This window comes from Humulus lupulus, chromosome 3 (assembly GCF_963169125.1).
Source record: "Humulus lupulus chromosome 3, drHumLupu1.1, whole genome shotgun sequence".
Classification (NCBI taxonomy): Eukaryota; Viridiplantae; Streptophyta; class Magnoliopsida; order Rosales; family Cannabaceae; genus Humulus; species Humulus lupulus.
In genome coordinates, this window is record NC_084795.1 from 99,909,104 (window position 1) to 99,924,086 (window position 14,983).

Genomic DNA, 14,983 nt, shown 5'->3' on the forward strand with positions numbered 1-14,983 from the left:
GCCATATCCCCCCAGAACCGCGCCCCCTCTGGTAGATGGCCACGCAGCCACCATATCAGGAGGACCGCACCTGGGAGGACCATCCTGGAATGACCAAAAGAGGTACCTCACTGAACTCGACCACGACCGTAAGGTGTGTGCGTTGATCCAGACTTTGGTCCAGTGCCCAAAGCTGATGAATCTGCCGATAACGTTCATGGAGGAGGATGCTTGGAATGTCCACTTCCCGCATCACGACCCCTTGGTCATTGACGCCCAAATCGCCGACAAAAGAGTATCCCAACTGCTGTTGGACAATGGGAGTTCCGTCAATGTCCTATTTAAGTTGGCCTTCACAGTGATTGGCTTAACAGAGGCGGACCTAGCCTCGTGTCCAATGCAGATCTATGACTTCAATGGGGATTCATTGCTCCCGATGGGAAATATTCAACTCCCTCTCATGTTGGGGAATGAGGTTTAGAGCTCGTTCAAATACTGCACCTTCATAGTGGTGGATTGTCCCACTGCGTACAACGTGATTTTTGGGCGCCCCTGCTTTAGTCGACTTTGGCACCATTACCTCCATCCGCCATCTATGCATGAAGTTCCCGTGTGATAACAGCGGAGTGGGGATTGTACGAGGAGATAAAAAGAGTGCTCGAAAGTGTTATCACGTCTCCACCCGACCAATCTTCATGGTCCGCGAAGAGCCTCTCGAAAAGGAAAATGCTAATCCAATCCCTCCACCACAGCCAGCACGGAGGGTGGTCCGAGAAGATGATGAATTGGATCCTAAAATAGAGGCGGATAGGGCATTATAGCCCATGGAGGAGGTGTGCATCAGTGACACCGACCCAAAAAAAGTAATCCGGGTAGGAAGAAATTTGAATCCGGAGGTCAGGACTGTCATAATTGCCCGAATAAAAGAAAACCAGGATGTCCTGGCCTGGTCCCACTCAGATATGACTGGGATTGATTGCAACGTCATATGTCATGCCCTGAACATTGATGAGAATGCAACTCCCGTCCGGCAAAAGCGAAGGCCACTGAGCGCGAAAAGGGCAGAGGCCCTCAAGCTAGAAATCAAGAAGTTATCCCCGATCAACTTCATCTGGGGGGCCCTGTATCCCGTCTGGCTAGCGAATCCGGTGTTAGTTCTAAAACCAAATGGGACGTGGAGAACTTTCATCAACTTCACGGACCTTAACAAGGCATGCCCAAATGACTGCTTCCCTTTGCCCCGGATAGACCAGATGTGGATGCTACGTTTGGGTATGAGTTGCTAAGCTCCATGGATGCCTACTTTGGCTACAATCAAATTTCGATGCATGTATCAGACCAGGAACACACCAACTTCCAGATGGACAAGGGTGTATACTGCTACATTGTCATGCCTTTGGGCTTAAAAATGCCGGAGGCCACCTATCAAAGATTGGTCAACATAATGTTTTGGTACCTACTCGGGAAGAACATGGAAGTCTACATATACGAAATGTTGGTCAAGTCCAAGACATCGGCCCAACACGTGGACGACTTGGCGGAAGTATTCTCCATTATCCGAAAATACAGGATGAAGTTAAATCCCAAGAAGTACACTTTTGGGAGTGGAATCCGGGAAGTTTTTGGGCTTCATAGTAAGCTCAAGAGGGATAGAAGCCAACTCGGATAAGATCAGAGAACTGATCGACATGCCATCATCGCGAAAACACAAAGATGTTCAAAGCGTAACGGGAAGAATAGCAACTTTGAGCCGCTTTGTGTCAAAGTCCATAGACAAGTGCATCCTGTTCTTCAACATACTTCGCGAAAACCAGAGGTTCGAGTGGACGGCCGAGTGCGAAGAGGTTTTCCAAAAATTGAAGGAGCTTTTGGCCCAAGAGCCAATCTTATCGAAATCGGTGGATGGGGAACCACTGTACCTATATTTGGCAGTGTCAGAACATGCCATCAGCGTTGCCTTAGTGCGAGAAGAGGGAAAGGTCTAACTCCCGGTCTATTACATAAGCAAAAGGTTGCTGGGCGCAGAGTCTAGATATCCATTGATCGAGAAGTTGACATTTTGCTTATTGACTGCTTCCAGGAAGTTAAGACCTTACTTCAGGCCTATGCCATCAAGGTACTAATGAACCATCCCATACGACAACTGTTACAAAAACCTGAGTCATCGGGAAGACTTTTGAAGTGGACCATGGAGCTAAGCCAGTTTGATATCACCTACGTCCGCAGAGTCTCAATCAAGGGATATGCCCTGGATATATTCATCGTAGAATGCACTGGGATAACTAAGGACGAAGAGCCAATTGACCCCGTAGCGCCCGTTTGGAAGATCTTTGTTGACGGAACCTCCAATGAGAATGGGTCCGGGGCAGGGATCATTCTAATATCCCCTCAAGTTCATCAGTTGCAAAGCACCCTACGCTTCCGGTTCAAAGCATCAAACAATGAGGCTGAGCACAAGGCCATGTTGGCCAGATTATGCTTAGCTCGGGAAGTGGGGGCCGAGAACATCGAACTCCAAAGCGACTCCCAATTGGTGGTAAGACCGATTTTGGGAGAATACCAAATGAAGGGGGAGAAGATGGCCACCTACGTGACACGAACCTGGGAGTTACTCCAATCTTTCAAAAGATACTTCATCCGCCAGATCCCCAGGGAACAGAATGTGTTTGCAGACACACTTACAAAATTGGCCACGGATGTTGAAGAAAAACTCTCCTGGGTAGTCCCAATCGACCATCTACCTGCGTCTAATATTCAAGCCCCCGCAATCATCAATGCCACCAATTACACAACGTCCTGGATGGGGCCTCTCATCCATTATCTAACCACTGGGCAGTTGCCCACGGCAGGGCCACATCCAGGAAGCTTCAGTACCAGGCTCCTAGATACATCATGATGGACGACAAGCTCTATTGTAGGGGGTTGTCCATGACCTATCTTTGATGTGTATCACGAACTGGAATGAGCGCAATCATGCACGAAGTACACGAAGGATTTTGCAGAGATCACACAGCTAGACTCAACTTGTCCAAGAAGATCCTAAGGCAAGGATATTTCTGGCTAACCATGAAGAATGATTGTGTAGATTACGTCTGAAAGTGCGAACAGTGCCAAAGGTATGCGAAGATTCCACGTGCTCCTCCCACGGAGATAACCCTGATGACCAGTCCCTGACCTTTTGCAGTTTGGAGAATTGATTTGGTAGGATCCCTCCCGATCGGGAAGGGCAGAGTAAAATATGCCATTGTAGCCGTCGACTATTACACCAAGTGGGTTGAAGCAAAACCAATGAGCACCATCACCTCCAAAAAGGCCCTAAAATTTTTCATAAAAAATATTGTATGCCAATACGACCTCCCTCGCAAAATCGTGTCCGAAAACGGGAAGCAATTTGATAGCATCCACTTCACTGACTTCTATGAAAGACATGAAATCATCAAATGCTTCTCTGCAGTCGCAAGGGCTTAAGCAAACAGGCAAACAGAGGTCGTGAATAAGATTTTGAAGGGGACACTAAAGAAAAAGCTACAAGCTTGCAAGAGCAAGTGGCCGGAAGAGTTGCCCCACATCATATGGGCCTACTAGACCACAGAAAGAACATCGACTGGACATACTCCCTATTTGATGGTGTACGGATGCAAAGCAGTCATCCCAGTAGATACTGCGGTCCTGTCTCACAAATGAGATACGTACGATCCCATTTGGAATCACGCCTTACTCCAAGAATCCCTGGATCTCATCGAAGAGATCTGGAAAGAATCACAAGTGCAGGTGAAGATGTATCAGGGAAAGATCGCAAGGAATTTTAACTCAAAAGTTGAAAGTCGAAGGTTCGGAACCGACGATCTCGTCTTGAGAAGAGTCTTCCCTACTTCTCAAGATCCGAGATTGGGAGTTCTAGGACCTAACTGGGAAGAACCCTATGAGATCCTAAACGAAGTACGTCCAGGAACATATCACTTAAAGAGGCTAGACGGAATAGAGGTCCCAAGGGCCTGGAACGCAGAACACCTCTGCCGGTACTATCAGTAGTCGGGAGGATTTAACCCTATTTTTTATAACATTTTTACTTTCAATTAATGTACGCCCAGGGCCATTTCTTATTTAATGAAAATGGTGTGAACAAAACACCATAAGAAATGTTTTAAGAAAAGAAAAAGTTCATGCCCATCTTTAATTTTTACATGAACAAGTGACCTAAGACTACACTCTTTGGTCACTTGGGGGTAGGACCATCTATATAGTCCAAGATTAAAAACAAAGGAGGATGCAAGGTTCAGAGCCTAGTCCTAATCCAGATTTTTTAGACAGGGGGTCCAAAACCCAACTCCCAAAAAAGGATGCAAGGCTCAAAGCCCAGTCCTAATCCGGATTCGTATTGTCCGGGGGGTTCAAAACCCAACTCCCAAAAGATTGGTCCGGACCTAACATGGTCTAGGATAGCCTAATCCTTATTTATTGTTTCCCTATAATGCTCTAGGACCATTGGAACTTGAATCTTAGGTTTAAATTGATTAAATTTAGTCTTGTAAATGGTCCAGGCCATTGTAAACTAAACCTCGGGTTTGAGATAAGTTAATCAACTAATTTCTACCTAAGTTATATCTTTAATGGCCTAGGCCGTTAAAATTAAGTCATGTCATAAAATTCCATAACGGTTCAGGCCGTTGGAATCTGAACATCAGAGTCAAGACAAATTAAGCAGATAATATTTGATAATTCCTTAATGGTCCAGGCCGTTGGAACCTGAACCATAGAATCAGGATAAACCAATTAAATTATATTCAGTAAGTCCAAAATGGTCCAGGCCGTCGAGACCTGAGCTTTGGTTTCAGGACTAAGTAATTACCTTCTACGATTTTTCCCCTAATTGTCATGGCCATTGGAACCAAGATTCCACTTTTTATCCTTATTCATGCATAGTGGTAAAACACTTAGTGAATTTTTTAAGGAAAAAATAAATGAATATAAAGCGGGAATCATTGTGCAAAGGCAAAAACCAATATAATAAGCAATTATCTTAAGCGCATCCGCGACCATAAAAATATGTTTACAAAAAAAAAAAAGAAAAGGAGAGAGAAATCCCCAAATTAAAGTACAAAGGCTCAGGCATGAGCTTCGCTTTGCTTTGATCCGGAACGTCTGGAGTGTTTTCATCCTGTTGATCCCCAACAAGGAGCTCCACGTCCTCTTTCTCCTTAGCCTCCAACTCGGCCCTCTTTGTAGCCGGATCCGAATAGAGGAGGAGATTCATATTCTTGTCCTGGAGCCAGGCCATATAAATGGCCTCGTCAAAAGTGGCTGCTAGAAATTTGTTAGCCTGCTCTTTCTCCTTGCAAGCCTCCTCATTCTGTTTCATCTCCAGCTGGACCATGGCCTCCAAAACCTGGATTTAAGCCTCGAAAGGTACCACCTTTTCCCGCTCTTGGAGAAGTTGGACCTCGACCGCCTCCAAGATTCCCTTAGTCGAAGCCTCCGAGCCGCAGGCACGGGATAACTCCGCTTCCAAATCGTCCACCAAATGTGGTCAACATCTTTCCTAGATACAACTTCCTTATGCTGAGCCTGAACACTGGCGGTCTCTTTGGCGAGGGTCTCCTTGGCAGCTTCTCGCTGGTTGATGGCCCCCTCCAGCTCCATCTAGGCCGTCTCCAGCTTCATGGCCATCTCGGCCACCAGGTCCATGTTTCTGTGAGCCAACAAGGCTTCCTGGAACAAAGTAGAGTTAGAAACAACACAAAATAAAAAAATAACCATAATAAATAAACGAGACATGCAAGTGGCTTACCGCAGTGGTATGACGATGGATGGCCTAGGAGATGAAGATGGCATCTTTACTGGCTAAGGTGGTGTAGTGTTTGATTTTAAGGGTAGACATGGACGTCCCCACCTGGGCCAGCAAGTCCGCAGCAAGCGGCGCTGCATCCTGCCCCAACTTAGGCCGAAATCCAATCTCGGCTGCCAGCCGATCCACGATTTGCTGCGGGGCATGGAAGGCCTCTGGACGTCCGGAAAACTCCACTTTTCAACGAATGATCAAGGCCCGGACTACCTCATCCCACTTATCGCGCCCCTCATCCCAGGCCCGAGACACCATTTTCATCCTCTCCCCTAGGATGATTGATTCCCCTTCCACAGGAAGGGCCGTGTTGATGGGAAGCTCGGGAGCATCTAGGAGATCCGACGTAACAATAAGACTATCGTCAGAGGAATGTTCCTCGATCACGGTGAAATCCTTTGTCTTGGCCTTCTTGGCCCGCTCTGCAGACTCTGCGACAAAAAAGTTCGTCTTCCTTTTATTCGTCCCACCTCCTTCCGAAGGCTCCTGCTCCAAGTTAATGATTTGGAGAGGAGTAGAACAAGACAGATGCTGCTCAACAAGCATCATCAGGGCTGAGGCTGCAGTTTGAACTCCCTTGGAATCCCCCAGGTTCGGTTGTGAGTCCCTGAGTATCATATCAATGATCTTCTTCTTGGTCGGGCCCTTAACGACTTTGTTTGCTGAGGACTTGGCCGCAGTAGCCTTAGCCTCAATCATTTCCTTCATCTTGGCCATGCGATTAGACATGTCCGGTTCACCTGAGATAGGAATAAAAAATGGATTAGTAACGTAACAAAACAGAAATGACAGAAAAGTACAAAGGAAACATGCAAGTCTAATTCCTCCGGGAAAAAACCTTATCTACAGAATGGGCCTGACTTAACTCTCCTAGTGTAAAAGCATGAATTTGATCCCCCATGTCATCCGGGTCCAAAAAGCTACCATACTGAAGGAACCAGGATGAATGCATGAGGGTCAGCTTGTCCATGACAATGGGGCAAGGAAGCCCCACATTGCTAACAGTCCCGGGCAAATAATCCTGGTATCGTTGCCTATTCCTAACAAAGCCCTCAGTATGAGGGGCGTAAGTTAAAATCAAAGGCGTTTTACCTTGCCCTAAGATGCTGGCTCCAGGAGCTCCAATGTTGGGTTGACTCCCCTTGAGAAGGGCTTCCAACTCTTTAGATTCGGCCCACTCCACACGGCGCGCCTGCTCCGTTTTCAGTTTCCTCGCGTCCGCCTTGACCGTGACCTCCACCACCTCGATGTGAATGAGGGCCAACTCCTTTCTCAGAGCAGGGTCCCTCTCACATTGCAGTCCCTGGAGGCTAGGGGTGTCTATCGATTGATGGGTAGTAATCAACCTGACCAATCAAAGGCTCTTCGTAGCCACGAACCTCCCCACGTGCAGCTCCTCAACACTGAGGGTGGCATAAAACTTTTTATGGTCCAGGATTGACTTAGTGAGCCAGGTTTGGGCGTATGGACCTATTCAAAAGAATGTGAGTATCTGATAAACAAAACAAAGGACGATACGAAGGATAACTTACCCAGACGCTGAAAGTCCAGCACCAGAGTGTGGTTCTTCTCTAAAAGGAACCCGAATGTCATGAATCAGTAGTGTCTGACATCCGGGGGATGTTTCCAGGAGTTGTACGAAGGCAGACTGACGCCATGACTTTTCAACCGATAAAATCCATCCCGCGTCTTGTCTTTGGAGTTCAGCTAGGGCTCCAACCGATAATAGTATAACACCTCAGTGGGGGTGGGTGCTGCGATCTCCTGTGAGGCGTAAAATATACGCCACCCCGCCATCAATTTGTATGCCTGGGGTATGAGCTGTAACGATGCGATCCCCACGAACTTGAGGAATCGCGCGAAATAGTCATGAAGCGGGAGAATGACTTCCACACTGATATGGCCTGCGCAGACCCTGAATGTGCCCACTCCAGTGTGAGCCTTCTCTTCTTTCCATGCCAGCCTGTTGTAGAAGAGCCCTAGAGTCGACTCTATCCCGAAGGCTTTTTTCAGCGTTGTAACTCCCTGGATAACCAAGAACGTTACACTATGTATTTGAAATAGTGTAAGACTTGCTAATCAAGTCGTTTGAACAAAAATATGATCCTAAGGTCAATCATTAGGTTAGGGTTAAAAGATTTTGATCATAAACGATTAATTTTCATTAAAACAGGTGTTTAATACATGGGATCCAAAAACATGGTATAAGTGGTAATTTACAATCTCCAAAAGATAATACAACCAAAAGCCACTCTAATGGAAAAGCACAAGTCTTAGGGCTTTGTCCCTGCACTTTCCCTTGGCTGTGGCAGACGAGCAGCTAACTATGTACACTTCGCCACTAGAGCTCTCCAACTCATGGTTGGTCCAGCTTCCCTTTGCCTTTACCTGCACCACGTAGCACCCGTCAGCCAAGGCCCAACAAGAAAACCATAAACAACAAACACATACAGCAACAGTAGTAATCAATCAATCTTAACTCAACCAGTTCAATCATTTAACATAATTCAAGCATAAAACTAAACAGTGGTAAACACTTCATCTCAAATAAATATCATAACCAATTACACAAATGCTCAGGGTTGGCACACTTAGACCGAGTCCTCTGTTTATCTAGCTGACCCCAGCTCGCTTAGGCCGAGCTACGTTCATTACACTTATCGTCAGCCTTGGCACCCTTAGGTCGTTCATTCTCATATAACATAAAAATTCTACTATCACACAATACACGTATTCAATTATTGGGAACCTCAGTCCCATTCACAACTACAAGGGTGTAGTTTTCTTACCTCGAATCCCGAGCGGAGAATTAAGAACGGTCCCGAGTGCGATCCTTAGTGATAAACCTAGTCACAGTGCCAATGGGTAACCATCAATTCAAAACCCAAATAAATGTTTAGGAGACCATAACTAGCCTCCGGGACCTCAAATTATACTAAACTGGGTAGTAGTAATCGTCCCAAGCGCTTAGGTTCGAACCCCCGAGCCTTCCTAAGCCTAAAAACTAACCTAGGCCAAAGTTCCCTAGGCGGGCCACAACTTGGCCTTGAGGGTCACGGCATGCCTCAAGTCAGAGGCGTAGCCCCATGCATCTAGGGGAGGCGGGCCGCGACTTGCCCCCTAGGGCTGTGGTGCGCCCTCAAATCAGAAAGCCCTCCCAGGGTATTTTGGGCATGCGGGCCTCGGCGCCCATGAGCTAGGTCGCGATGCGCCCCACAAACCAAGAATTTTCTAGGTTTTCTCAGCACCCTTCCCAGCCAAAACCTCAAAATTCAACCTTAACAAGCACCTAACCAAAAAAATCAAGCTCAGTTATGAGTCTAGGACTCTTAATCACATATCTTAAACATAAAACCTCAAGAATCACACTGAAGCTACTGCCTCAATTCAGTGGTAATTCATCACCCAATATTCAGTTCAATTCCAACCTAATGATCTAAATTTCTAGCAAAACAAAGACAAGACTTTACCTTAATTGTTGCTTGAATCCTCAAAAACTTCTACTCTCTACCCGCTTTAAATTCCTGACTTCTTAAGCTTCAAATCCAGCCTTTTCCCAGCTTAGCCCAAGCTTTTCTCCTTCAATTTCCCTTTAGCTTCCAAGTATAGGAGAGAGAGAGAGAGAATTCGTACAAGAGGAAAGAGAGAGAGTGTGTAGGACATTCTAGTGCTTCTAATGAGTTGTGATCAATCCTAGAGCCTAAGCTAAACCCAACCTTTATCTAACAAAGACGAAAATACCCCTTAATTATCATAGCCCTTCCTCTTGCTTCAAAGGGCATAATAGTCATTTATCCCAATTCCCCACTAATTCCTCAAATGTTCCTACCATTTACCAATTAATCCGGCCACATTCAAATAATTACCAAATACTTATTCATTACTCAATAAATCCCAAAATATTCTCTAAATTCCCAAAATATCCCCAGGCTCCCCCGAGCCGGGTATTTAAACCCCACTGTGACTATTTCGCTAATCCACTCACTAGGACTGTCTCGAGCCATATACTGCAAATATATCCACATAATAATGTGGTCTCAACCATTTATCACATATAATCATATTTACGCCCTCAACGGGCCAAAATTACAAATATGCTCTTATGAACAATAAAGGACTCACATGCATATTTAATACTCATAAACATGCATATAATATACTCACATAATCATATTAATCATGCATGCCACATAGCCACGCATTTAACCAATTAAACATACATATATCCAATTATGCCCTCCCGGCACGCTATCAAGGCACTAAGCCCTATTAGCAATTTTGGGTTATTACAAGCGCATTCAGCATCTGGTAGTTCCAGAACTTGTTCGCTTTTGCGTCCATTTCCCATGTGTTTCCAGTGGGAAGCTTGTGCCCTCTCCAAGACGACAGGGCCCGCATTCACTACATCTTCCGCATAGAGGGTGATGCCACGACCCATGATCAAAGACCTGGAGACGATAAGAAAAGAGAGAACTAAGAAGTTAGCACCAAAACCGAAGAAAACTAGTTAAGGTATGGGGATTCTCCTGAAATTTCTTGGAGAGGTCCCCTCCAGACACAAGTCCGGGAACAATTAAGGTCCTATGAGTCGGGAGCTAAATGCTAAATATTGGTGCAAAAGGAAAATAATTCACCTGGACGGTTATGAGACATCCGAGTTCAATGATTCAGAGCAATCCAGCCCGTTCTATCAATTATCTATGGTATGGAGTGTCATCTAGAAAGTTCCCTACTATTCATCTCTGCCACTACCACTACCTAGAACCACCCTACACGGTGGTTGCAGCCCTAATGACTACATGGTCCCAGAAAAAATGTGGTAACAAAAATGACAAAAAGAAATAAAGAAATGACCAGAAAACTTATTGAGTAAACGTGGATCTGGAATTTGTTGAGGTAAAGGCGATGACGCCAACAGAAATTCAGCCTTGAACGAGGAGGCGATACATCAGTTTGTCGATACTCTTAGATGGGTCGGCCAGGACAAAATTTCTTCTTGATAAATGAAAGAGGACTTCGTCGGAAACAGATGGGCACGAAAATGCACTAATCGTCGGAAAAGTTCGTCGACAACTTTGGACATTCAGGGTTTTAGCTCTTTGCTCTTTAGTTTGAAAATTTGGGACCAGTAAAAGTGTAACGACCCAAATTCGCTAATAAGGCTTAAGGACCTTGATTAGTGTGCCAGGAGGGCAGGTTGGGATTTATGTGTGATTTTATGAGTTAAATGCATGGTTATGATTTAAAGCATGTTATTTGACTATTTGTTTATCTGAGATGCATGACTATGTATACTAGTATGCATGTAGGCCCGGATCGTGTTAGAAGGGCGTAAATGTAATTTTGGCCATGATTGGCATAACGGTATTGATATGTGATAATTGTATTCTGTGAATTGTACCACGTGGGTGTGGTTGTATTATTGTGATGCACGTGCCGAGACGGTCCTAGAGAGCTAGTTAACTTATGAGTCACAACGGGATTTCTATACCCGGCTCGGGAGGAGCCTAGGGGTACCTCGGGAATTTTATGGTTAAGTTGAGATTTAGCGGGTAATGGTTATTGGAGATTTAGTAACCTGGGTAACCATTAGTTACTGCTGAGAGTAACAAGTTTTAGAAAGAAAATGGTAGAAATGAAATAGAAATGAAAGGACTTAAGTGCCCTTGAGGTTTAAGTAGGAAAGGATAGGCAAGGAGGGGCAAAATGGTCATTTGGATGGGAAATTGATTTATGGCAGCTGGGTTATAGGTGGTACACGGTTTGGGGCTTGGCATTGATTGGTTTTGATAAAAAACTAAAGAGAATAAAAAACCAAAGAGAAGGAAAGTTAGGGCAATGAGAAGAAGAAGAAGAAGAAGAAGAAGAAGAAGAAGAAGAGAAGTGAAGGAGCTGAAATTTGGAGACTTAGAAGATGAATCAAGGGAGCTTGGGATGGGATTCTCTACTTGAGGTAAGGAACTTATACACATTTAAGGCTTGATTATGTTATGGGTTAAGAGATTGAGCATGGTTTAAGTTTGAACTTTGAGTTTTTTTATTTTTCTGAAATTGAAATCAAGGATGTGGATTTTGGGGATTTGATTGTGTGTTTGATTGCTTTGATGATGTTTATGGGTTGCTAGATGGGTCATATGAAGTTTGGATTTGATTTTGGGGTTTGGGTATTGGTTTAGTATGAATTGGGAAGGTTTTAGCTCGGAGAAAACGCAGGAGAAAACCCAGAATTCTGGGTCTGCGAAGGCGTGCCGCGACACAAGTTTTTCGTGCCGCGGCAAGGGAGCCTCTGGCTGGTGGGTGCCGCGGCACAAGGATGTGGTGCCGCGGCACAAGGCAAATTTCAGGGCATCATTTTTAGGCAATTTTAGGCCTTTGCTCCGGGGGTTCGGGGGATGACTCCGGGGTGTTGTTTTAAGGTTTTAGAAGTCCCGAGAGTGCGGGATTGGTCCCGGGAAGTGGTTTTGGGTTGATTAGTATTGAGGGATGTTTCTTGTGTGTTGTGACTAGGTTGTTGGTGAGGCTCGTGCTTGAGGACCGTGCTCGTGGCTTAAGTGCATCAGGAGGCTCGGTGTGCAGGTAAGAAAACTATAACACCCGAGGTTAGGGCATGGCCCCAGATTGTATTATGTGCAAATGTTTAAACCTTAAATGAATCATGATGTGAGTGAATGATTATTTTGAATGTACTATATGTGTGATTATGATGAAATGAGCGGCAAGGGCCGAGTACGGCGTAAGCCGGGGCGGCCGTGGGCCGGGTACGGCGTAAGCCGGGGCGGCCGTGGGCCGAAAGTAACACCTAGCACATGGGATGCTATATTCAGGGTGGGACCCAAGGGATACATGAGTTATCCTCGCGGTGAGAACCGATACCCCAGGCTTCGGTAAGGCTCTGGGGCGGCATGGCCGTGTTTGCTTAGTCTAATGATTGACTTGTTTAATTGTGGATTATCTGTTATGATAAACTGTATACGTTGCATATGTTATGTTCTGCATGAGTTTTCTTGCTGGGCTTCGGCTCACGGGTGCTCTGTGTTGCAGGTAAGGGCAATGATTGAGTCAACCAACCATGAGTACGGAGAGCGTGAAGCGATGCGTACATGTTTGGCCTGCCCGACTGCTTTGGTTGGGGGTTTATTCGAAAATGGCTGTAATAATCTATGATTTTGTAACTGATCAACTGTAAACTTATTTCATGATGTAAATAGTTTTCAAACCTTATTTTGGGATCCCAATTGTTTAAATACTAGAAGTTTTTATTGAGTCAACGCATTTTCAAAGAGTACAGCCTTAACTTTTTATTAGTCACACTTTTGTTTCAAAACCTCGGTTAGCGAGTTCATTGCACTGTTTTGTCTTAAAACTCACTTAGTAACGGCTCTAAGGATGTAGGGCGTTACAAAAAGTGTGGAAGGAAGCCTACTGAGGTATTTATAGGAAGAAAAGTTCCTATTCAATCCAACGGTCCATAATGAGAATCCCAAAGCAATCCTCATCCAACGGTCCCGGATGGCACAGAGGCATTAACTACCCTAATCAAGTGCTAAATCATGGATTCGTCAATCCACGATCCGCACCTCCCTCATCCAACGTTCCACATAAAAAATCCCAAGACATTCCCCATCCGACGGCTTCAGATAATGCAGAAGCATTAAACAACCTACTCGAGTGCTCGAAGCACCTTTTCATATAGATGGGACACTTTAGAAAATGCGCTGACACCCATCAGTCGCCTAGGACATCAAAGTTTTTTCCCTAGATTATTTGGGCGCAAGTGGCGCAGACGTACTATTTACCTGGAGACATATGTCTAGGACAGTGGGAATTCGAAAGGGAAAGGATTAGCCAGTTGGCCCCCAAGTAAGTGAACTGGGACTTAGGTAAACAAACCGGGATACAAGTGTTTGATCCGGGATGAAGAATGCAAGTCTCCACTGCACGAACACGGATGAAGACTTGGGGGGTAAATGTTATCCATATTTTCCACCTTAGACACGTGGCATGGCCAGATGGGTTACATGGGCTCTCGGGAGAAGGCCGGGCCCAACCAGGGCCCAAAGAACAATGAGCAACCAAACCCTATTGACCCGGATCATGCCGAGCCTAGTAACTAGCGAGTAGCATGAGCATAGTAAGGGGGCCAGAATTGAGATGCAGGCCCAAACCGCCTTCTCGGGCACACCCAATCTCTATCCTCTGGGATTTAGATTATGGTGGCGGACAATCCATTCTAGGAGACAGATCTCATCGAGTGGGATCTAGGCGAAGTCTCTAGGTCCATCGCCAATGCTATGGCTCGCCATGAGGATGTCCGATCTATTATCGTATTGTGATGTCCGCCCTAGTAAATGAACCTGGGTCTTGGTAAATGAACCTGGGCATCGGTAAATGAACCCGGATTAGGTATCCGGGTAGAACAAGCCCAATCCTTCCTACAATTGACATGTCCCTGAGAAATCCAGCAACTGGTCTCCCTAACTAACCTGTAGAATGGGGTACGCACATAACATACAATGTTCCTAGGAAATGGTACTGCCACTACTCTGACAAATCTTGTCCCCAGGATCCCTTGGTAGCCCACACAGATCAGTCCATGCCAACGTACAGAGGGCAGCTGTAAGCCTCTATTACCCTTAAGCTAGCCCAATGGGCCTACATTAACAATTTATAATCATGTTACACCCTTGTATTATGGCTCTGTTAGCGAGCACTTATAGTTATGTCCTTATTGGGCCTAGATTATTCCGGCCCAAGTCACATGACTGCCTATAAATAGGGTCATTCGTGCATTGTAGCGTGGATCCCGGTTTTCTCATGCAAGCATAAACGCTATTGAACTTGCAGAAAACCTCCATTGTTAAACTCTCTAAAGCTTAATACTAGTGACTCATGGACTAAGGCTCATTAACACCCTAACCATGTAAAAACTGTGATCTTGTTGGTTTCTTTGCCTTTCTTTCTAGCTCTTATTTCTCAATATATTTATAGTTTCCAAAAAACTCGGTAAACAAAAAGAAACTAAAAAGTTACTTTTAATTCCGTTCATCTTCCCAGCGACGGCGAAAAAATCTATGCTTCCCACATATCAAAGTAGATCGCAATGGTACCACTCTTGAGCCCAAACGACTGGTGGTGTGGCCAATTTTTTTTTAAAGTTGCATAGAA